The 26,268-nt window shown below is 35.0% G+C and overlaps 1 protein-coding gene and 1 pseudogene across 15 annotated transcripts in view; both read right to left on the bottom strand.

The window, feature by feature from the left end:
* The window catches only part of ZBTB20 (zinc finger and BTB domain containing 20), a 531,250-nt gene that overhangs the window by 468,983 nt on the left and 35,999 nt on the right, over positions 1-26,268 (bottom strand). The window lies entirely within an intron of this gene.
* On the bottom strand, positions 3,441-5,157 carry LOC148113314 (uncharacterized; annotated as a pseudogene).

The following is a 26,268-nucleotide window of genomic DNA, read 5'->3' as shown; positions in this document are numbered from 1 at the left end:
CATAAAATGAATGTGTCAGACAAAGAGATAAAAAGAACTTATTCCTCAGAATTTAGGTTACAGTTCCCATGTGTGCCAGAGGGTGTGCCAGCAAATATGTCAAACTTTCTTATTAAAAGAATGGTTGGAACACATAATTCAACATTGTCCATTAGTAAGAAAAGCATTTTACTGAAACAAATGGAAAACGTCTAGCTCTCCATAACGTAAATTTATAAAAGTATAAGATACTTTTATCTTAAAGATACCTGCCACAAGTAAAATACACACCCACAAGTAAACATAAAATGCAACCTACTCACAATGGCTATGCCTTATTTCAGTCACAGTGTAAACAATATGCTAAATCTAAACCATAAAGAGTATCTTACCCTATTATAAGAAGTGATATTTTCATCCTAAAAGATACTTTTATACATTTTTTGCAGAACTATCAACTATCTACTATCTAGTAAGTCCAGCACAGCATGTCAAAAGAATGCTGTTTTGTTGTTTTGTTTACTACAATCAATAACAATAAAATAACAATAGAATGGGCATAATAGACATTATAAGTTGATGTCTACATAATAACTGACATTACCTAACACCCACAATTCCCCTAAAGAATATTTTATTACAACATATATTTCTGGTAGGTATGATTCCAGAAAACATAAATGAAAAATGTCATAATTTACTAAGATGTATGTTGACTGAAACTGGGGAACAGTTGCAATTGAAAAATTGACAGGTATGGCCATTATTGAAATTTAAATAAATTTAGGTAGCATCAGATCTCTTATGGCAAATTTATATAGTAAATCTGGAGTATAATTTTTAAGTCTTAAATAGAGTTAAAGATGACTAACCTTCAATGTAAAATACAAATATTCAAATTATAGTTAGTAGTTGGGAATACAAATAAAAGGGAAAAGGACAATTTATCATCAGAAAGATTTTACTGATTATCTTTTTTTTAATCAATATACACATACAGCAGTCTTTTTTTTCTTTCTCTTTTCTTAGTTTTTTTATTTCAATATTTTAACATAAAATATATTAGAACAAAACATATTTTATTAAGATTTTGAGCTATTTTATTTATTAAAACAATTTATATAGCTGCCCATCTTGCAAGCATATAATTCTTGCTATATTTTTGTGATAGAAAATGCTTTAGTACAATATTCAAATACAATTTATTAAATTATTATGATCTCTAGATTACATTTTCGATATATTCAAAAAAATGACATGAATTGAATGCCAGAGCACAAATGTAATTTACCATATTAAACTTTTTATAATTAACTGAAATTATGCTACAAGAGAGAAATATATGAGGATTGTCATCCAATTACTGTACACTTCTGAATTTTATATCTTAGAAGCAAGCTTCATTCAATTCAGTGAGACTTTGTCCAGCTAGATCCTACAATTAAAAGATTAATTAAACATGCATTTTATGATGCATGCATACATTATAACACCATTATCTTAAGTTTCTGTTATATTTCTAAGACAATTCTGTTATATTTCTAATGCAATTAATATAAGTTTACTAATATAATATAAATACAACAGGGCCTGCACAACTCAAAAATATTATTCTATCAATCATAAGAAGACTGGATATTTTTCTTTTTCCTCCCTATTGATATTCATGGTATTTATTGTGGAGTGGAGATGGAAAGAGGGACTGATTACAAAAAGTAAACCCACCAAAAAAAAATTCAAGTTTTTCATTGAGAATTTTGCTAGATCCACCTGAGTAGAGAGACAACCTCTAATCTGCATTCAATGAAAAGTAGTGAACCCACATTTGATAATCAGAAATATTTTCATATGCTTATATGCAGTTCACCAAACCGAATTAACTTTCCCAGTCTTCTAAAACAGAAAGCTGGACAAGGAAGCATTGTAATATAGCAACATTTAAACTATGAACTATCACCAAAAAGTTCATTTTTGAAAGAGGATCTGAATAGCTGTATTTCCTTTCTTTTTTAAAACTATAGGCTTATGCACACTTATGGGATATATTTTATCCCAGTTTTATGTGGCAATCAGCCTTCATGTTTCCCTTAATTATACAATGCAATCTGGATAGCATGACTATTTGCCTTATGGAAAATTTTGACATTTATTAAGTGTTTACAGGGTTTTAAATGGTGAGCCTTGAGAACTAAAATATTCTGGGCTTTGGAAGGCGAAAAGAAGACTACAAACTTTTTCATCCAGATCAATAGCTGATTGCTTTGGATTCTGCATAATTTTTTCCCCACTTTCTTTTTTAGAAATTATATAAGCTAATTTTCATTAGACAGCACATTTGTGTTAGGGGAAAAAGGAACTAAATGCTCTAATGTACACAAGAGGGAACAACTGGCTTTTATACTCGGACTTCATAAATCTAAAACATTACTTCTATCATAAATTTGACTTTCAAGCCAGAGATTTTCTTTAAAAATCAGTTTGCAAAATGCATGGCACATGAATATTTGAATAACAGAAATAATAAATATTAATAATAATAAAGCTGCAGCAGCAAAGTAACAGAACTGGTTGCCTTGTGCCAACAAATGCAAGCCAATTCAGGATGTCATCTAGTACAGCAGAATAATTCACAGCCATTATTCAGAGACAGCCAATACTGCTAGATATGTAGTCGTGGCATTAAGGAAAAACATTATGTGCCACAAAAATGAACAGAGGAAGAAAATGACAAAGAAGAAAAATGTAGAATTCTGTGAAAAAGTATTTATTCCCTTTCAGTTTTCTAAATTTTTGTGTATCTTTTACACTGACTGTTACTAGGGCTTCATGCAGTGGTGGGATTCAAGTAATTTAACAACTGGTTCTCTGCCCTAATGATTTCTTCCAACAACCAGTTCGCCAAACTGCTCAGAAAGTTAACAACCAATTCTCCCGAAGTGGTGTGAACTGGCTGAATCCCACCACTAGCTTCATGTGAATCCAACTTAAGTAAATCTGAAATTGAACAAATTACAATGTTTGTCTTTATAAACTAAAGTTTATAAAGACAAATGCGTACAAAAACATACTGTTGTAGCGCGGGAATAACGAGAGGCACAAGCAAGCTAGTGACAACAGCTCTTTAATTCAGGGTGAGACTTCAGCAAAGAAACACAGGCAACAGTCCTCTTTATATACTTTTCAGAGGCAGCCATGAACCAATCAGAATTCACTGTACATTTGAATTTCCTGCACAAAATAGATACATACATAACACCCCTCCACTCCCAGAAGGCACTTATCCTAACTATTTACATATTTACATACAAAATCACGCAGGTGACCAGGGCGTGTCTTAGTTCTGGTTGACCTGCGCAGTTCAGTTGTTGGCGAGGTGTCGAGCCGGTCAGAGGGACCTCCCGTCTCTCCCGGCTCCGCCAATGGAACCTCCTGGATCTCTCCGGAGGTGTGGCTATCCCCGGCTGGGAATGTCGACTCGCTGGGGCGGTGCTGGACCCCTGGGTTGCCAGATAAGTATTCCAGCTTACTCGGGCTTGAGGTAGCTAGTGTCTCCTAAAAAACGTACCGAAATTCGTGAAGAAGGGTTTCTTTGAGAGATGGCCCACCGATGCTGTGGACGCCAATGAAGCCCATGCCGAGGGCTCGGAACCACGCCATGCCCAGAAGACTTGGTAGCGGCTTGCTTACGATGGTCAGGGGCAGCTCTTTCTGGAACTCGCCATAGGTGACCCGGAACGTGACCACGGCTTCTATGGGAGCTCGGTTTCCCTGGTAGTCGAGGAGGCGAACTTTCTGTCGAGACAGCTGGGCTTTCTGGAACTTAGGCAGGAGCGCTTTCAGTGTTGTCCAGGACATGATTGACAGTGTAGACCCGGTGTCGATTTCCATTTCGCATGGTCTGCCTTCGATTTCTACTTTTGTGTAGACTTTCTCATCGTCATTTGTGCTGGCTTGGCCGATTCTCATGCTGTAGGTTTCCCGCTTTTGAGATTCGCACCGTTTTCTCGCGCCGTCATCTTTGATTGGCTGTTTTGAACGAGCTGGTTCTGGTTGGTCACGGTAGTCACGTGGCTTGTGACTACGCGGAAATTGAGCTCTGCAAACTCGTGCTAGGTGGCCTTTCCTGTCGCAACGCCTGCAAATGGCGTCTCTGTATTTACATGATTGTCTCTCATGATCCCCACCACAGCTGGGACAGTTCTCGTGGCGGCGGTTCTGCTCGCTCTTTTTCTTCTCCGTGTGGAAGATGTCCTCGTCCGACTCTTCCTCTGTGCTGGTTCGCGCCTCCTCTCTATGGACGGGGGATGTTTTTGGGCCGTCTTTGCTTGGCAGAGGCCGCTGTAGTGCTTCAGAAGCTTTTGTAGACGCTTCGTGTGCTCTGGCTTCGTCAAGCGCACCGGCTAGCGTTAGATCTGGCTTGGCCAGAAGACGCCTCTGTAGTCGAGTGTCTCTAACGCCCCAAATCAATTGCTCGAGTAGCGCGTCGTCTAGGTCTCTGTAGTCGCAATGTGTTACGGCTTTTCAGTGCAGCCACATATGCGCTGACCAGTTCTCCTTCCCTTTGTACACGTTGCCGGAGCTCATAGCGCTGTACAAATTTCGAAGGAACTGGAGCATAGTGGGCTCTCAGGTTTGCTTGAAGGATGTCCCAGGGGACCGTCTGGACTGGGGTTGGCTCGCAGAGGGACTCGGCCATCTCAAAAACGTCTGGCCCGCAGTGGCTTAAGAACAGGGCTCTTTTTCGGTTCGCTGAGAGCCCTTGCATTTTGCTTGCTTCCAGGGAGCACTCGAACCTGGTCAGATACGATCCCCACTTCTCTCGGGTTGGATCGAAAGGTGTGGGCGGGACGTAGGCAGACATCGCAATATGTCTCCGTAGTCCACTCGTCACCCTGGCTGGAAGTCCAAGCTCTTTTAGTTTGCTTCTTGTGGCCTCAATCCCACCTTCGTCGCCAATATTGTAGCGCGGGAATAACGAGAGGCACAAGCAAGCTAGTGACAACAGCTCTTTAATTCAGGGTGAGACTTCAGCAAAGAAACACAGGCAACAGTCCTCTTTATATACTTTTCAGAGGCAGCCATGAACCAATCAGAATTCACTGTACATTTGAATTTCCCTCACAAAATAGATACATACATAACACATACATTTTTGTACGTGTTACTGAAAGCCAGCATTAAAACCATTCAATAAACGGTTGAATCACTTGTAACTACAATAACTGCAACTAATTGCTTCGAGGTAATCAGTATCTCACAACAGGGTCTAGAAATTTTGGCCCATTCTTTTTTCACTTATTTATGTTCTTGAAAGTGATTTTGACTAAAGGCTTCTCATAACTATTGTTCCATTTCAAGATTATGTATCTAACTAAAAATCAATGGATCTGGAATTTTTTCTGGAATCTTAATATCTCAGTGGTATATGACATTTATCTAGAATCTGTATAATGAAAACTTCATTGTAATGAGAGAAGCCAAAGAAGTATTAACAAAATCACCTCTGACTATATGCATTTTTTTTAATTCACAGGCTTTTTCACTTCAGCTTTTACAAATCATCTTTTTTCAAACCTCCCACTAGTTTAAATTCTTACTCTTCTTTATCAAATCTAACATAAGTTCTAAGCAGTTTGCATATCCTCTTCTCTTATTTCCACTTTACATTCATTCTGTGGGTGATTATATTATATCAATCAGCAGCAGCATTTTACATAACCATTTTTTGTAAAACTGAAAAGATATAAATTAGATTGCCAACTTAGTCATACTTGTGCCAACTGAAGCATTCCCTATATCTTGAACAGTCAGATTTGGAATATGAAGAGGTCCCATCATCCTGAGGGTATTCAACTGGAAGATTTGCATGTTACCTAGCAACCAGGAAAGGCAGCTATCACTTGCCTTAAAAGACAAAGAGGAGGAGCTAACATCTGCCCCTACTACAAGGAGTTGCCGTAAGAAGAGGAGGGCTGAAAAAGGCACTCAGCAAGACCACTGGACAGAAAGAATCCTACCCCGTCAAAGGAACCAATAAGAGTCATGCAACCGTATATAAGAGGATCCACATGCTGCACAGTTCTATTGCTGACAATTCTCCATTTAACTCACCATTGTGTTGTTCAACTCCTTAGCTGCCCTCTTGTTAATTCAACCTTTTTGTCATTATGTTTTAAAAACTTTTTAGTAAAGATATAATACTCAGCTTTGTGCCTTTGATTTCTGTAGGTCAGGACAGGACACCTTAACAAGGTACAGGTATAATCAAACATCAGTTGTTCCCCAAACATGTCCATGCTCTTCTATTCGAGCTAGAATCTGTATTTAAAGTTTGTCTTAAAGACCACTGTGATGTAGCCTATATCCCAGCGAACAGGAGATGTACACAGTAGACTGACACACACACTAAGGATATTCCTTAAATTTTAAAAATAGTAACAAATGTTTTTAATTTTTTAAAAGAAAACAACAGATTCACAAAAAACACTCTAGAGATTGAAATAATTTATTCAAAAACTGGTGGCACACTAATTACTTTAATTGTGGTCACTTGTACTCCAATCATGCTTTGTACTAATACTCAATGATGCACACTATGTAATTAAACAATTAAGCAGGATGAATTGGGTGGAGTATTATTTTCTAGTTCTCCAAAATAACTCAAGTCTGAAAACTTAATGCAAAGTTGTCTGAACACTTTTTAAAGCTCAGATGATTTATGGATATACTAGTTGAAAGACTTATAAATTGATTTATAAAATCAAGTTAAAAAATTAAAGCTACATCTTTTTTCATTTACATATCTGTTTTTCAAACAATTTATCTGCTTTACTAGCAGATGAACAAAACTACCAAACAACCTACTGAAGTATTACAATTCTTTGTTTCTATCTGTATTTAAACCCAGTGTCAGCGTTCCAGAAAAACTGCAACTCCAAGTAAAGACGCGGAAGCAAGCATTTTCCAAAGTCCTCTTTACTAGAATAGGCAAACTGGCACATCTGGGGAAACCTGAATCTGAAAAGACCGGGTTTTCCTTCAGTAAGTCAAAGGTCCCAAAACCATCCCCTTTTCCACCCAGTCACATGCTCCAATCAACATCCGTTCCATCCCAATCAAGCCCCCTGATCACTCCTTCTCCAGATGCTGGATCACCCTGACCTTGACTGACAGGAAGAATGCTATTATGTCTACTAACCCCCTGTCCTACTTTCCCACACATGAGAAGGTGGCAGCATTGGAGCTTCCAAAGCTGACACCCAGAATGTTTCTATTACTTAAGAACTTTTCAGGTTTTTTTCTGAATGACCACCATGAAAGGCAAATATTGTGTTCATAATAAACTGAACTGATTGGTGCAGTGGTCAAGCCCTACAGTTTGTATGAGGTATTAAATACACATATACCTTCAGATCAGGCACAACCAAAAAGAAAAGATACTGGTTTCTTTGACTCTTACCACACATAGATGTAAATGTTTTAAAAATATTCAAATTAATAACATGGTCAACATCTATTTTGCTGTATAATTAAAGTAAATGCAAGACAATTAACTGAGAATTATAAATACATAACTGGACAATTCTGTTTATTTTTTGTAATGGATACAGATTGTGGCTAAAAATTATAATTTTCTAAAATTAATTTATAATACTGGTTTAAAACATAAAAACAAATACTAGGCAAAACCAACGAGCCGAGCCTATCCTCCTATAAATACTATTTTACAAATATAGAATTCTACATGGTTCTGTCTGATCAAGAGCTTGCCTATTTATTTGAATAATCATTCAAATGGCTAAACAGACCTCTAATTTGAAAATAGAAATAAACTGGTGCAATCACAAACAACTTCTAAAATTGCAGTTTATTAAAAGAAAAAAAAAAGGAAATCTTGTCTAATCTAAAACACGCTCACAGTTACCTTTTTCTAATCAGAGCATTCATTTCTTCTCATTATGATCTCACAAGCACATTAAAATCTTATTAACATTAATTACTTCTGAGCCTCTATGCATGAGCAGTTACAGGCTTGTGTGTATGTATATGTGTGTGTGTGTGTCTGGATCATATCTACATTTATATACCTTGCTGCACTCTGCTTATAAAACATGTGAAAATATTGCTGCTAACACCAATTAGCTAATTTCACGCGTACACAGATAGTAACCTGATGTCTTGCTATACTGTTTAATGAAGACCAGCAGACAGATGGACACAAATGGAAAAAGCATCATGTTTTCTAATGTGGGAGAGGAGGGGAGGGCAGAGAAGGGGAGGGAAGGGACACATAAATAGTTTGCTCTCTACACTACTCTCTTCCAGCTATTTTTCAGGGCTCATCCTAAAGGCTTGATTTTTCTTACAAATCTCCCATCCAAGTTTTAACGAGGTCCAAACCTATTCAAAATTTCAAGAAAATCTAAGGTTAAGTAAGTGCTGTCATATGCTAACCAGCAGGAAATATACACATACATAATTGACTGGCATTCCATGTCAGTTTCTATTTCTCAATGGAAAAGAATCTATTCATAACCTCTCCTTGAACTGTTAAGAACATTTTTTTTCTTAAAATTAGCAGTCAACACTTCTCAAAATAATTGAAACAAATTACAAAATAAAAACTCTGACAGTAACTTTATACAATAAAAGATGAAAACACAGTATCCAGATTACAATCCGTTAACAATTAAAACTTGTGGCAAAAGTACGTATTTTAAGAGAGTGAATGAAATCACATCCACAGGGACACCTTCCATATCCCAGGCTACAAAGGAAGAAAAGCCTTTTATCAGTATTATAGCTGAGTTTTTGACAAGCAGGACATTTTCTAATAATCAAAATGAAAGAGCACTGATGATGTTACTTAGTTTGGGCAATGAAACATCTGCAAGAAAACAATCAAGCCCAGAGAACACCAAGAACTTCTCATTTCAACCCTGACATATGAGGTATGCCTACATCTTATCATAAAAATAAAACCATTGTGAAATAAAATTATGGTTTTCAATTGGCCTGATTTTCTTACCCTTGTTTTTTTCTTTAATCTGTGTTCTCCAGCCAGCAAGAAATAAGGAATAAAGAAGCATGATTCTATACCTACCGCAAGTGGTGAAAGTCTACTTCTAAAATAATTATGACATGAACTAGAACCAGACAATATAGCAGTTATGCATCTGTATATTTATTTGATTTATATGTCAATCCAATTCATAATGCAATTCTAAATGATTCACTTTTTAGAACCATACAACTACAAACAAAACAAACAAAATACTACGGTATACATATCTGAAACAGACAAAAAAATCAGAATAATAGAGTAATACTATAATTGAGGCCACAAATATACAGTTCAGTCAAGTTCCTTCACCATAGATAGGGTCATCCAATGATCTGCCCACAGCGGATAAACCAGTTTTTCAGATGTTTAAAAAAGACCAGTAGAGTCAGGGCACACCAAACCTCAGAGACAATGTTGTTCCACAAGACAGATATTGCAATATAGAAGGTTCTCACTAAAAATAGCTGTTTCATAAAAGGAACTCAAAACATGACCACCCTTGTTGGATGCAGGAACAAGCAAAGGTAACTGGATATAGAAAGTCCCAAACATAAATCAGCCTATACTATAAAGGGATTAGTTAACACATTGAGCTAACACACTGAATGGCACACATAAATCTTTCAGTGTTGCTTTGCAAAGTAGTGATGCTACATGGACACACATGATATGTGCTACTAAATTCTAGCCATCTACAACATCCAAATGATTTCAAGACAAGCTTCATGTAGAGCACATTGCAATAAATCAATTATGAGGTGATCAGAATATGAGAGTATATCTGCAGTACCCCCTGCTTCAGGAACAGTCACAACTGATGTATAATATCTTCAATTTATTTTCAGTTCCAAATTGACTATCCCTGTCTACCTTGAATTATATCTTCGCTTTTTTTCTTTTTTGTCATTCTGATATAGATTTGGAATTATTATTACGGTTTTCCTCTTGATGTTTTACGTGCACAGTCTTTTGAAATGAAGGCAGGATACAGGTACTATAGATGAATGAGTAATTTGGAAAGTTTTTTATTAATACAGTATATATTTTAAGTAATACTTCTATACTTCTATAAATTACTTTTAGACATTTCTATAAATTACTTTTAGGGTTAATTCTTGATCACTTATTAAAACTGATTTTAAAAGAATTTTGTACCATAGAGAAATCCAGTAATTTAAGTCTTGCAGGTTGAATAATTATTTAAATTTCAAACCCTTTCCCCATATTTTTAAGACTTTCAAGAGAGCCTGCTTTATATGAGGTTTATATAAAATAGATTTCTTTTTATTTTTAAATTATTTATAAATATCAATGGATGAACCATATTCAAAATACAGTAAACAATTCCTTTTGGAAAACTACAAATCATCCCAGATCAGTGATTTCACTATGTCAAGAAAGAAAAAATGAACATTTTGCTGATCCTCAGAATACTACCTTTTGTACATAACCAATGATATATACATCAATCTTCAAACATAATGTTCCTGATATGCAAAGTCTAATTAAGTTAAGAAAAATAAATACTTTTTTCTCATTTTCAAACCAGGTTGGAATTTGTGTCAAAAATCTTCTGCAAAGTATTCTCAAGGAAAATACACTTCCCAACCATAAAGGTATTTGCAAGTCTCTAAAGTCCTTTATGTTCCAGTCTTCGAGCTGATGATGTGAATCAATATGCTACCTCTATGTAATCAAACAGTGAAAGAAGAAGAATCAAATCATATCATGATACAAATAATGTGCAAGATGGAGGAAAATATTATGTAAATAGCATACATTACCACAACTGACATAATCTACAATTTAATGAAAATTCAGGAGTCCATTCAGTTGAAATATTATTGAATGAAACAAAATGAATATAGTGCTAACTAACGTTAGCTCTACACAGAAGTTCTTCTGGTTCATGAAATACAGAAACAAAAACAACCTCCCTTAAATTCCCCCTTGAATCCAAGAGTTTGTCTTACGGTTAGAAAAATTAAAGCAAATACAAAAATAAATCTGAATTTTAAAAAAGCAACTCTCTAACCTATTCCAAATAATATTTCAAAAAACTTAATTGTTTACTTGATGTATTATATTATATCACCAAATTCTATCTATGCATCTGACCAAAAGAATTTGAAAAATATTCCATACACACTTTTTAAAATGACAGATCTAGAATCACCAGTCTGAAAAAGTATTTTTTTAAAAAAGGCAGACCTGTCAAGCCTAACTTCTCTTCCATGTAAATTATTGTATTATTAAAGGATATTATTTTTTATTTGTAAGTGGAAGTAATCACAAACTACTCTTGAGAAACCTAAAAAAACAAGTTGGAAAAGAATCAGTGTAATTTCTACAATGCAGGCTTTTCACCAATGATTCAGAATTCATTGTGACTTGGATTTATAGTACGCAATTGTATTGTGCAGTTCAAATGTATCAATTGTATTTAGAAATAAGATGGGTTCTATGGGATCTACTTCCAAACATTTCATCATAATGTACTTGGGTGATATTTAAAAAGGTAAGCAGGATCAGGCCTGGTTAGGAGATGAATGGGATACCACCCTCAGTAGGATTTAACATTTTGGGAGAACATTTTGGGAGAACAATAGCTTATACAGTCTATGACTATAAAATCAGCACTGTAAAAATGTCTGAGTAGTGACAACAGTAATTAATTTTAATCCCAGAGAAATCTGACTAACTGTGTTAGAACACTTACATTCCCTTTGTGAAAGATTTCTTGATGTTGATCAATATCAAGAATGTAAAACTACAAAATTACAAAAAAATTACAGGAGAATATGGATATTGGTATCTAATCCAAATAGTTTTAATTTGGCAGATTGCCTATAATTCTGTTTAATTATGTTAAAATAATTTATTACTGAAAAAATAATACAAAGACTGAATAGCCAGTTAGTTAACTCTATTTTTCTTTATTTTTATAGCTTTTAAAACAGAGTCATGAGATCCTGTTAACACTTAGCAGAAACAGATGCATAGCAAATTATGTTTAATAGTCCTATCTATTAAACTATATCAGAAGTAAAACCTTTCTTCATGGTTAGTAAGAAAACAAAATATAGGTTATTTCAATAAATATTTCTAAAAAACAAGTGGAAGGTTGTTTCATGTTCACTGCAAAACATTAACATAGATTCCTAGATTTCATCTACTTCCCATTTCAGAAATGTTCTGTTTTATTTTAGCATTTCTAATTCGTGCAACCTAGAACTGGAAGTACAGTACTGATTCCTAATAGCAATCTTCAATCCCAAATAGAAATAATTTCAGACATTTGAAGAATTATTCCTTATTATTAAGATTACTACTATAGCATTTAAAAGCCCTATCTTTATCCTGTATATCTTTACGATCCCAACTATATATTACATTTACAGGAAGCTACCACACAGTTTTTAAAAGAAAAACTTGTAATCCCCGTATTTGCAGCATATATGCCTGTGCTCAAATATAAGAATGCACATTTCTAGTAAATTCCAGTGAAATAAATCAAGCCTCACTACTATATAAATAATTGATTAAACTATCTGATGAACAAAGGAATATCCTCCTACCATTTTTATATATAAAAAAAATCAGATCAAACAAAATCAAACCCTATGGCAAGAAAACAAAACATTTACTGGGAACAAGCTAAAAGAAAACTTAATAAAGTCCTTACGTTGGTAAGGAAAAACTAGACTTTTTCTTACATAATAGTTATGATTCAGCTGAACATACTGTGGAAAAAAATACTACAGACTTCTGAACAAGACAGGAGCAGCTGCCTTCACAGCAGTTAAACATTTTAGGCCAAACTGTCCTGGTTCATAGGACAAATCGTTTGAAGTCTGTATGTCAAAGAAAGAACCAGCTTATTTAGGAAACTTTACTACCTTAAAAATCTGAACAAAATAGATACACCACTTTATGTCAAATTGAACCAAGCTCTGAAGCATTAAGAAGCTGCCAGGAAGGCAAAAGAAGAAAAAGACAAAAATATATAGATACAGTACAAATGAAATACTGGAAGTTGCAAAACAGATTACTTCGATTTCAACCAACTTGTTTTTTTAAAAAGAGTTATCTATTGTTTCTAGCAATTACTATATATTGTACATCTTCTAGGTCAAAAAGTCTACATTATCAAAACCTCTTGCTTTCAAGAGGGAGGAAAGCTTCCTTCTGACTAATCCCCCTTTTTTAAGTCAACACAGGAACTGCAAAATAGAAAAGTTAAATGATAGCTTTTTCCAGTCTCCGTTTTGAGAACGCCACCATAGATTCTAAAAATCACTGCATGAAACGCTGTGTAAAAGAGAGCCAGTATGGTCTAGAAGTTAAAGCACCAGGCTAGAAAGCTGCAGACTGTGAGTTCAAATCCTCCCTTAGGAATGAAAGTCAGCTAGATGACTTTGGGCCAGTTACTTTCTCTCAGCCCAATCCACGTCATAGGGTTGAGAAAATAGGAGAAGGAAGGTGTGTTGGATATGTTTACCACCTTGACTTATTTGTAAAAATAATAAAGATGTGATACAAATAGAATAAAAATAAATAAATAAAGCCTGCAACTAAAGGAAAAAATAGCACTGCCATCTGAGGGATATTTTTAGAAACCTACCTAAATATTTTAAACCATATCATACAATAATCTTGGGTTATTTATTCTGACTGTAAAGTTTAAATGCTCATACAACCTGAAAAAGGATGCTCTTTTATAAGTGGTCCAATATAAAGAAGAATTTTCAGTTATAAAAGTATATTGTTATTGTGACTTTGAAAGTACAAGAACAGAAAAGTTATGCTACATAAATTAAATGTCTTGTTTAAGAGGCCATTTCTGGATATGGCTTCTGATCAATGAAATTGGTTGATGATATTTGTGGGCATTTTCCATCATCCTAGGTCTTTACTTCTATGACGTTTTGTGTGGATTAAATCCATGTTGGCAATGTCCTAAGGCTTCTGGAATAACAAATGTATTAAAAAGAGTCCATGTATAATAATGACAGATCTTGCCCTACTATAATGCAGAATTTATCGGTTTGAGCCTATCCATCCTTATCCAGACCCAGACATGTCAAGACACTGAGACAGCATCATCTGGTCAGCCCAGGGACACTACAGGCTAATCAGCATACTAAAAGAGAGGAGCGCAAACTGACAAGATGACCTCACCCAGTGACCTTATGAAGAGTGAAAGCATAAAGTTTTGAAGCACCTGAGATGAGAATCTGGCTTGATCTTTCCTTCCCAAAAATACTGACTGAACATGACCAAAGAGAAAGGAGAACCAGAAAGACATCAACCAACAGGGTCTAGTCCCATAGACCCTCCAGAGAGATAAGATAATGAATGGCACCCAAAGACATTAAGTGATCAAGAAGAACCAGGATGGTTAAACCACCCCATTCTGACTCTGGCAAAAGGTATCGAGTGCAACTAATGATCTTTCAATAATATTTTCTGGCCTGAAACCTCACAGAAAAGAATTTAGATAATCCATATCCTCCAATACATACTTCTGAAGCCCTTATTCAGCCACCTTCTCATCAATCATCCACTAAAAGGAAAGGGGATAGACTGCAAACAATTATCCAGAGCAATTAGCTCCAGCAAAGAATTTTGGGGGGCATACTACTAACCTCTTTCAAGGCAGGAACTCCAACAATACCAATTACACTTCACATACTCCCAGCTTTTTTGCCAGTAAGAGGCATGAATTAAATACAAAGGTCACTGATCTTGTCCATTTCTTCAGGAGTTATAGGTTCTAATTCCAGATAACTACACAAGACAGGAACCAAGAAAAAGGTTGAATGATAATACGCATTCCCAGGTCATATTGCAACTGCCCCAAGACATCACCCAGATCTATCATGTGACACTCCTTCTCCCAGAATGTATCTGGTTCCTGATAATTTGAGATATGCCTATAGTTGCTTTGAAGTCCAAATTCCAGACCATCACTGGACAAATTGAAGAGCCCAGAATATTGCCAACCCTGCGACAGAATCTAACACGTAGATGCTAACATATAGATATGCTGCTGCAATATCAAAAGGACTAGTATGTCAACAACAAGCTTAACTGCTCAGCTGATAAGACCCACATCAGGCAAGGGTCTCATATACAATCATCTGGGGAGTAGAGCTTCTAGAAGCCATTACAATATCAAAAGTCACAATTGGCACCCTGCCATGAGGTAGTGGTTAGTGCCAATCTCAGAAGTCAGGTTGACAAATCTGTATAGAGGAATTCCTTCCACTAGGCCCAACCATATCTTTATTATACAAGGTAGATCAAGTGCTTTTTCCACAATCCAATCATTGATGACAATGGTCCATTATAAATGAACTTGGCATTCAGCATAAGTCAGAGTACAAGCCCATTAATAATAATAAAAAAGTACACCTGGCTTTAGGGAGGAAATTTAAGATCTGGAGGGTAAGGTGGAGCAGCCTCCGATGGCCTGCCATATGTTCTTCTACTCTTCTAACCTTGATGAAACTACTTGCTCTAACTTCTTCCTCAATCTCTTCCTCATTCACACTGCCTCCTCCAGATCATAGCTTCTAATCACAGAAAACTGCATCAATACTCACACACACAGCAACCATAGCAATCTCCTCAGCTTTCCTGCACATAAGCATTTGGCAGCTTGGGGTTAAACCACTGCCATAGGTCACTTTGAAAAGCAATTTTTTTAAAAAAGCAACCCTTAAATATATCAAAATTCTCCTTTATTTTGCAATTAATACCATTTTAGGGGGGAAATATGACAATATAGATTTTTTTAAAAAAAAAAATACCGGTACTTAAAATTTGGTACCATAGTCTTGAGCATGTAAAAATTTACTTTTAAAAAAGCATTAAAATTTCATTTTGAAAGAAAAAATTCCACATTTTTTTCACAAAAGGTACAGAATGTTTCCTCTTTAACATAAGAGCTAACTGCATGAGACGAGGAGGCCAGGAGGCATAAAGGAAGGCCAAGGGAAGCACTGGGAGGCCTGGTGCAGACCGCTCGTGAGTTGAAGGAGGTCAGAGAAGTCTTGGGAGGCCTGGAACAGTAAATGTGTAAGTTTAGGGAGGCTTGAAATGTTTGGGAGGTCCAGTGCAGACTGCATGCAACTCAAGGGAGGCTGGGGAAGGCTGGCACAGCTTCCAGGTAAAAGCATCATAATGGGGAAACTTGTGACTTTTCCTGCCAAGCTCCGCATTGACTTTGCTTGTGGAAAGCTGGCAAAGGAAATGTAATGATATTGACATTGCTACGTCTTTCTGAGAAATCATGATTATGAGCCAGGCACCCCAGCACCCAAATCACATATTTGGTAGCATTGTGGAAAATGAGAGGCTGAACTTTTCATTGATTATTTTGACCTCTGGGATTGCAGAGTCTACAAACAGTGATACAGTGACACTAACAGGCCTGAATTTTTTTATTTAAAGAGGGATTCGTTAAACAGGAGATTTCAATTGATAATCATTTCAATGTCTAGAGGGCAAGCTGGGGTTCTCCATCCTTGGGTTACATTATCTGTAGATGAAAGTTTCTGTCATCAAATCAGTCAGAATCACAGTCCAATAGTCCAATATTAATATAGAAAATGGTCAACAAATACTTATATAATCACTATTTATGCTATACAAATACCTCCAAAGTAAAAAGCAAGTGTTCCCCACAAGAATTCACAATATAATATTATGCATTTGAAAGTAAAGTCTACTGAATTCAATGCAGTTGACATTACAAATAAAATCCAGAATATAAATTTCCTCATCATTCTTCCACATTTTTATTCTCTTCTAATAACCCTCTAATATCTGCCATGACTATAGCAACATAACCATTCAAGAATCATGAATTATCTTGGCCCTAAGTTACCCACCAGAGGTGAGAGGATTTAAAACATATAAAATATATAGGGAATTATGAGATTGTTATCCAAGGCAGCAACGGATTGGGAGAACTATCCCAAAAGCAAATGTATTTGCAGAATACATTTAAATTTTCTCATAGGAATCATATACAAATATTTTACTTTAACATAGCATATTACAGTTCTAATATACTGCAATATGTTTATATTTAAGTGAAATATTAGACTTCATTACAAGTCTATAATTAAATACTGTTTTAAAATGCTAGAAACAATAAAGAAGAAAAATGGGAGGGTTACATCTTGGCTATTCTGACAAGCAAGGAACTGGACTTAAAATTTCTTTCTCTATTCAAATTATATTAATTACATATTACTACAAAATTTGGGAGCTATCTGTGACTCCCTTCTCATAATCAGATCATGCTTCAGGAACCACAAGATCCTCTGGACTGCCCCCTATCCCAATTAGATTGGTCCACCACTGCTGACTGATAGATCTACAAAGGCTTCTGGAGAGAGCTGGGGGTTGTTCCTGAGAGTCTACTATATCATCTGACAAAGGCATTAGTTTGTTCTTGGAAAGAAAGGGCATCTGCGGCCTTGAATCAGACTGCAACCCACGCAACCTCACCTTCACGATGGATCCTGTTGCTTTCCATGGTTTACCAAGGAGCTGAGAGAAATGAAATGGGAGAAAAGACATCTACAGAATAGATGGAGGTCAATGAAAGATGAACTGCACCGAATACTGTAATGGTAAGAATTGTATTAAGGCCTACTTTTGGACAATAAGGGCTACAAAGCTACAATACTCCCACTCACTTTGTGCATCTAGATTGCTGTCCAGCAGCCTTGTTTCAGATTACCTATGCCCTTTGAGACAAAGGAACTTGTAGATTCATCTGCAAAGCCAGACGGAAAACATTTTTTTAAAAATAAATTTTATTAAATTTTCCAAGTTAAAATCAACATAAGACAAAAACATTGATTATACATAACAACAAAAACCATATATTCCCCTCCCTCCCTCCCCCATTCATAACACTAGACATACAAACACATCCATCCCGGCAGATTATATTTCTGCCCTCATTAATAAATAATTATGCCCACAACACAGAATAAAATAAATAATCCCCAATTATGATTTTCAAACAATTATCTTTCAATCCGCTTCAAGGTACTGGTTCTCATCTATAAGGCCCTACATGACTTAGGTCCGGGATATTTGCAGGACCTTCTCCTGCCTGCCTCCCACCGTCCTGTTCGCTCACATAGGGCTGCTCTCCTCAGGGTTCCGACAGCGAGCCAATGTCGTCTGGCGGCGCCCAGGGGTAGGGCGTTCTCTGTGGGTGCTCCCACCCTCTGGAATGAGTTGCCTATCAAGCTCCGGACGGTTCCTGATCTCCGCTCCTTCCATCGAGACCTGAAGACTTGGTTGTTCAAGCAAATAGAGCCTGTAGTACAGTGGACTAAAGCACTGTTATTAACAACTGCTGCTTGCAATTACTGCAAGTTCAAATCTCACCAGGCTCAAGGTTGACTCAGCTTTCCATCCTTTCAAAGGTAGGTGAAATGAGGACCCAGATTGTGGGGGCAATAAGCTGACTTTGTATAAATATACAAAAGTATGAAGGCTATTGCTTAACGCATTGTAAGCCGCCTTGAGTCTCCGGAGAAGGGCGGCATATAAATTAAAGCAAAAAAAATAAAAAATAGGCTGACTCTGATTCTGGGTTTTATTATTTATTATTTATTAGTTAATTTGGTTTAAAATGGGATTTTGTTGTACATGTTTTTAACTTGTGTTCGCCACCCTGAGTCCTTCTGGAGAAGGGCAGCATATAAATACATGAAATAAATAAATAAATAAATAAATAAATAAATAAATAAATAAATAAATAAATAAATAAATAAATAAATAAACAAACAAACAAATAAATAAATAAATAAATAAATAAATCTAGATAAGTATATCTTTCCTCATATTGACTTAGGCCCTCACTTCATCTCAATCCTTTTATTCAACCACATTTTAGAGTGTCTGTGGCAAAAATCACTTGAATTCGTTTCCAGTTACAGGTCCAGTGGAGATGGCTGAGACAGAGTTTTGCCCTGTTATATGGGAACAGTTGATAGGCCATAGGAAGTAGACATAGCCCTTATGAGTTCAGCTCAGTCACCTGGTCCTTAGATCTATGACCACCGGGCCGGGAGGTGGGATACGTGGCTGAATTCTAGTAGTAATTAATTCATCCTTGAGAGATCAGGTGGTTCCTTCATTTCTTAAGGAGGTGTTGGTTCATCCCTTCTCAAGGAGCTATTACCAAATCCCATCATACTAGACAGCTTTTGTCCAGTGTTTAATTTCCCTTTTTGGGGAAAGGTTGTGGAAAAGGTGACTGCACAGTAACTTCAGCACACCTTAGATAAAATGGATTATTTGAATCAGTGAGGATTCAGGCCTGAACATGGGATCGAAGTGGCACTGGTCACACTTTTTGATGATCAATGGCAGAAGAGGCATGGAGGTAGTTCAGTCATCCTGCTCTACTTGACTTCTTTGCATCATTTGATACAATCAACCATAGTATCCTTCTAGATCAGCTCCAAGGACTGGGAAAGGGTGGCACAGTATTGTGCTGTTTGTCTTCTCTACTCAGTCAGTGTTGATCAGGAGTAAGGATCCTACCTCTGAGCCTTACTACTAGGTATAACAGGCTTTGGTGTTCTTTCCACTCCTGATTAATATCTACATGAAACCACTGAGTGAGATCATCCAACTCATTATTTTATTAATTTATTATATGATTCTCTCTTTTATTAGCTTTATTGTTTTTTATATGAGATTTTTATATCCTTTTAAGCTGCCTTCAGTTGCCATGTGTGAATAGGTGGCAATATAAATTTCCCAAAATCAATCAATCAATCAATCAATAAATCATCACTATGCTAATGATATTTTATATTTTTCCATCCCTAGTTAATTGAATGATGGATATCCTCTCTTGGAATCTGTAGGGAACAATAGGCTTCAACTGAACTCTAGAAAGACCGAGTAACTTTGGGTTAAGGCCTTCCAGATCTGGGATTTTACTATCTTTGGTACTGGATGGGATGGCACTGCCCCAGACAGACCTGGCTGATTATAGGGGGATCCTTCTAGAGTTATAACTCTGCTCAAGGAGCAAGTTGCAGTCACTGCCAGGAAGGCTTTGCACAACTTTGTGTTGCCAATTGCACCACTTCCTAGATCATAAAGCTCTGCTCACAGTTCAACTCATGCCCAGGCAACTCCTGCATAGACTATTGTAATGCTTCTACATGGGGCTGGCCGTACACAGAACCTTCAAGTGGTGCAAAATTCAGCAACATAGGAAGTTATATGTGCTCATAAAATGACACACATTGCATCTTTTTATTAGCTGCCAGCTTCCATCCAGCTTGCTTCTGGATATGATTCAAGGTGCTGGTTCTGACCTTTAAAAATCTTAGATGGCATAGAGTCAAATTATCTGAGGGACCAGCTCTTCATGATTATATCTTCTTGTCCCATCAAATTTGGCAGGAGAGACGTGTGGGTCCCCATCTGAGAAACATCAGAAACATCTGATGGGACCTAAAAGATGAACCTTTCCTTCTGTGGCACCTGCCCTCAGTAACATTATCCCTCCCAAGATAAGTTTAGCCCCAATCTTTATTACTTTTCGGAAAGCCCTTGAAACATGGTTTTTTCCCCCAACAAATCTGGAGACACCCTGGCAATAGGGACCCCATATGTCGGCTGTATTATGTGTTTTATAGCATTTGTGGGTTTGTTTTTATCTATGCTTAAATTGCTTATAATTGGTTTTTGTAGTGCTTTAATAGTAAATTTTATTGTGTGCTGCTCAGACTTTATGTGAAATGGCCAGCCATATAATTTTAAAGATGGATGGATGGATTGATGGACAGATGATAGATAAGATAAGATAAGATAAGATAAGATAAGATAAGATAAGATAAGATAAGATAGATAGATAGATAGATAGATAGATAGATAGATAGATAGATCTAAATCATATGTTTCAGACCAAAATAATTCTTTGCAAACAAATGTCATATTCATTCAGAAAAAAAGTTAAGATTCCTTTTACTCCATGTAAAGTGTAGAAAAACTACAGTTTGAGCAAAAACAACCAAAAAAACACTCCATATTGACTAGAATGCAAATAATTTTCTGTCACAGATGTATGTCATTATGACTAGCCTTAGTATATATCCAAAACAAATATATGTTTCCAGTGATATATTCTTTCTATTCAGATATAAGTCCCAATTTCTAAAGCACAGAAACTTATTCCTTCTCATTTTGTCAAAATCCTAATTGATTGCAGGGTATTCTATAAACAAGGTTTCATGTTAATAGTACTAACTATAATGCATACAAGCCAATTACAGTTGCCTCAAATGATTTGACACCATGTTTGGGGAATCCTATTATCTGACTATAGTCATAATTAACACTAACTTATAAGAACAGAAACTCATTACATGAAGGAAAAAAAGCAGAGGGAGATTTTGCATAAAGGTAGGAATTTATAGAAGGATAAACCCTACAACTATACAAAATTACAAAATTATGTTCCAGAGATTGAATCACTCATTTAAATTTACTAGTTAAATTAGATACTATATGCTATCTTCACACATGTTAATCCTTTAAGCATGATTAAGTAATTCATTGCAATAGTAGTAATCCCATAATACATATAGTATTTGATTTACAACTTTTCATTTAGTGACTGTTAGAATTTACAACATCACTGCAAAAAGTGACTTATGACCTTTTTTCACACCTACAATTGTTGCAGCATCCCCATGGTCACGTGATCTAAATTCAGACACTTGACAACTGGCTTATATTTGTTACTGTTGCAATGCCTTGTCATGGTGTTATCGGATCACCTTTTGTGACCTTCTGACAAAGTAAATGGGGAAGCCAGATTCACTTTACAAAATTAACAACTGCAGTGATTCCTTTAATAATTGTGGCAAGAGAGGTCGTAAAGTGGGCAAAGCTCACTTAACAAATGAAACAACAACAAATTAGCACCAGAAAATTTAGGTTCAATTGTGGTATTAAGTCAAGGACAAATTGTATGCTAAATCAAATCAACAAACTACATTATGGTTTAATATCGTGGCTTAGTTGCTCATATGCTAAACCATAATGTGGCTTGTTTTGTTTCAGATTAACAACTATGGTAAATATGAAATTAATTCCTTTTTATATTGAATTCAGTCTTACACTGTTTACAATTTAAAGAAAATTACAGCAGATGATTTTCCAAAACTTGAATTAAATTGTGAATAGAGATCAAGAGGCAAAGGTAAGAACCCATTTCATCATATTTTCAAACATACACACTGCAGTAAAGTACTATTAGAACATAAAACATAGTATTACAGAATTGAAAATAACAAAGGTAAAAGCAACAAAACAAACTTCAATTTTTTAAAGAAACATAGTATTACAGAATTGAAAATAACAAAGGTAAAAGCAACAAAACAAACTTCAATTTTTTAAAGAAACATGGCTAACATTTATGTGACAGCCAACCCCAAATAAATATGACAGAACTCATAAAACAGAATCTGTCCCCCACCATTCTAGGCTCATTCTTGAATGCAATCTAGATGAAAGGTAATTCATGTGAGCCTATTTCAATGACATACAGACTAGTATAATTATATTTTGAAGTAACCCATACCAAAGGCACCAGATTAGATGTCATTCATAATTGTGCCTAATGAAATTTATAAACATCCATTCTTTTTATTGCTATATCTATTCTAACCCAAATTTATAGTTAAAATTGGTTTCACAAACTTCTTCACTTTAGTCTGAATCCTCATTAAAAAAAAAACAATTCCTATCAGGAGACCAAGGCTCAGTTACATTGAAAAATACAGTTTGTGGCATAGTTCATTTATACTCATCTTGTTATTGATATTGTTATTTGCAGCAGATATATTGATTTCATATTACTATGAAACTTCAAAATTTTGAGTAACAAAATACTCGTTCACATTGCAATCTGGCCCAAACACAAAAAGAAACTTTTGCTGATTATAAAATTGGTAAAAACGTGGCATAAACAAGTTATTTCAGCAACACAGCTCTCCAAGAAAACTTTAGTTTATTAGTGATGAAATACTTTTTTAAAACTGTTTTCATTTGTTTAATCTGTTACTGCTTGAGCTGGATAAGCATTTTAGCTGAAATCAGTTTCACTTTTGTTACTATTGTTTCTCTCTAGCTGCAGCAGCTGTACTGCCAAGTCTACACAGGGACAGAACTTGATAGTTACAAGAAAATAGTCTTCAATTAAATATTTTTAAAATAACAAAAACGTTTACTTTTCAAAAAAACAACTGAATAATTTTGTATAAAATATGAATTATTCATATGCTGAAGCTCCTTATCATTGGAATATCTTTGTTACAATATATCTATTCTATATCATCATTTAAGTATAACATTCATCAAGACAGGTCATTTAAATATCTTTTATTATAGACAAAATGTTGGTTAAAACCATTCGTCTTGCAAACTGTAATTCCTTAAGGAATGGACATGTGGTAAAGTTATTTTAAAGTGATTTAAAATTCTAACATAGAGATTCTCATTTTTATTACTGCTGCACAGCTATTTACTTGCAAGTTAAGGCTGAAATGTGATATAAATATGAAAGACATTTTAATATTTGCAGTAATTTTATAGAGCCATTCCAAAAAAGTTCAAAACAATCAACTTCATCAAAATAAAGAGCCTTTATTTTTTTCTAAATCATTAACCAAAGTCCAGCAACGTCAATAAACTGTATTTTGCCCAAATCCAGCCAAAATTCCTGTTTAAAAATTTTTGTTGACTAAATCTTACCATTTGGCATCTTTATATTCTGACCTTACTAGAAAATACACAGTAACCGAACTCTCAAATTTAAAAAGAAGTGAATGTGAATATGAATATACATATATAAATGTAGATACACATATACATACACATACACATACACATAATCAGCAAACAGAAATTATTTTAGCTACAGGGCATGGCAAGGGCACTTCCTCATGTGGGTGTGTTAGATAACTGTCAGTTCCAATGCTAAAATAAAACATGCTGTGACTGAACCAATCGTACCGTAGGATGCTCTAATTTTATATGGAAAGGGACTTCAAAGAGTTTCTAGGTACATAATTCATAATACCCAGCTTGGTTATTTTGAGTTACTGCTATACTGCTCATAACAAAACATTCTTCATTTCTTTGTGTAAATTATCAAACTTAACATATCTGTTAATAAATATATATATATTTAAAAAACTGTAGAGAAATCTTTTACAAAGTTAAAAGAGAAACATATAGAAAAAAATAAAATACGTTAAAAACTGTTAAAACAATTAAAAGCGACGGAAAAGAAAAAATATTTTAAAAAACAACTTACAATCTTCTTTAAAGCAAGTATAGGCATACCTGAAACCATTTCCCCATCTAAACTACATAACATGCTTCTCTTTTTCCCATACTAATAGCCTTATTAATTGACCAATCTGGAAATCCTCCGTTCATTTTTATCCATTTTCAGCATAAAAATTACAAACAATTTTCAATCTTTTACAAAAGTCTCTTCCCTCCCTAATTAAAGCATTTAGCCATTCCTGCAAGTTCTTCACAATCAAATTCTCTGATTACAAATTTTGGAAAAATATTTTGGATAAAAATGTCAGTATTTTATTAGTAAATTCACTTTTTATAATGGCAAGTTTTTAAAAATTTTGTAACTGAGAAAATATTAAAATTTTCAAATACAACTTCGCTTTCTGTAATGAAATATATCCTTCATCCATAGCCTGCATTAAAATAATATATTTTACTTTTTAATGGGGTGTAAAAGGTAGTTCATTTGGCATTTATTACATATAGCAATAAAAAAAATAAACATGAGAATCCCTACAAGTAAAAAACTAATCCCAAACAGTAGATATACCAACATCGGTTAAATTACATTTTGCTATTGGGATAAATGGCTCCCAATCACTGCTAAAACTTACCAAGTGGTCTAACTTCAACGACACTAAATGAGTGCATCAGAGCTCTCTTAATAACTTATCATGTCTGATCAACACTATAACATTTGAAATTCAGATTAGAACTACACATGTATATATAACGTAGTTAATATATATTTCAACTGAAGAATATTTGTAGGCAACTGTTGATGTGCTCATAAAGTATAGGAAGAATAAGGTTGTAAGGTCAGGTTGTATTACCATATCAAGAAATATATTGTGGAGATGGCAGATGCTACAGAATTGTACCAATAATCTCAGTCCTAAAACATTTAATCTAAATGGAGTAAGACAGCAAAAACTCCCTGATACTACACTTATATCAAAAAAGCAAGAAGGAGCTCTGTTTTCCAAGAAACATTCTGGATTATTTGTCATCCTAGAAGAAGTAGCAATCTCAGTAAAGGTGAGCAGTTTGTCTACTTTTTTCCCCCTCAAACCTTGCAGAGCTTTTATTTTTAAGAACATCAAGCACTTATTTTGGAAAAAAGTATATGGATGATGGAAATAAAGTCCATTATAAAGCTGAGTTAGCTTTCAGGCCTCTGATATCAAAAAAGGCCTAATACAATTCAAAATATAAAATCTCTTTTTATTTATTTTTGTTTTTAATGGATTATCACTGTTGAAAAATAAGGGGTTTTTCACTGCATTTAAATATAAACACAAATTAAAAATACTAAATATTAAAAACTTAACTTCTACTGATTAACATTTATTTTCCAAAGAATTACTCATAGTTTTTCAGAATCTTTTACATAATCCTCTTATAGTTTTTCTCGTTGTTTTTAAAAAACCAAGAGAGTAAAAGTTTTATTCTGTGGCAGCCCTGACACAAATTCAGGCTTAAAAGTCCATTAAATGGTTCAGTTTAAACAGACTTTAAAACAGGAGGGGGCGAAAGCTCATATGAAAAGTTGCTCAAAAAAATTTCAATAGGGTATATACATACTTCATATTTTTTTGGTAGAATAAAAATAAACTTACAACCATCTTCAGCGCCTGAAGAATATGCAATTTAGCAGATGAATTTTAAAAATTATGTAAGATATACCGGGACAGTGTAAAAGGTATCTCTTCTCTTCAGTAACACAGATCAAAACACACAGTGAAGGCTAGAAGGGAGAGAATCAGCTGAGAAGAGTTCTGTATATTAAGGAGGGGGCTGGAAAGGAAGAAACCAAGGTTCGTAGCTCCCCTTTTAAAAGTTTGAATTTT

The sequence above is a fragment of the Pantherophis guttatus genome, chromosome 5 (genome assembly GCF_059756535.1).
Source record: "Pantherophis guttatus breed Tessera chromosome 5, ASM5975653v1, whole genome shotgun sequence".
Classification (NCBI taxonomy): Eukaryota; Metazoa; Chordata; class Lepidosauria; order Squamata; family Colubridae; genus Pantherophis; species Pantherophis guttatus.
This window is presented reverse-complemented; position numbering and strand designations above follow the sequence as displayed.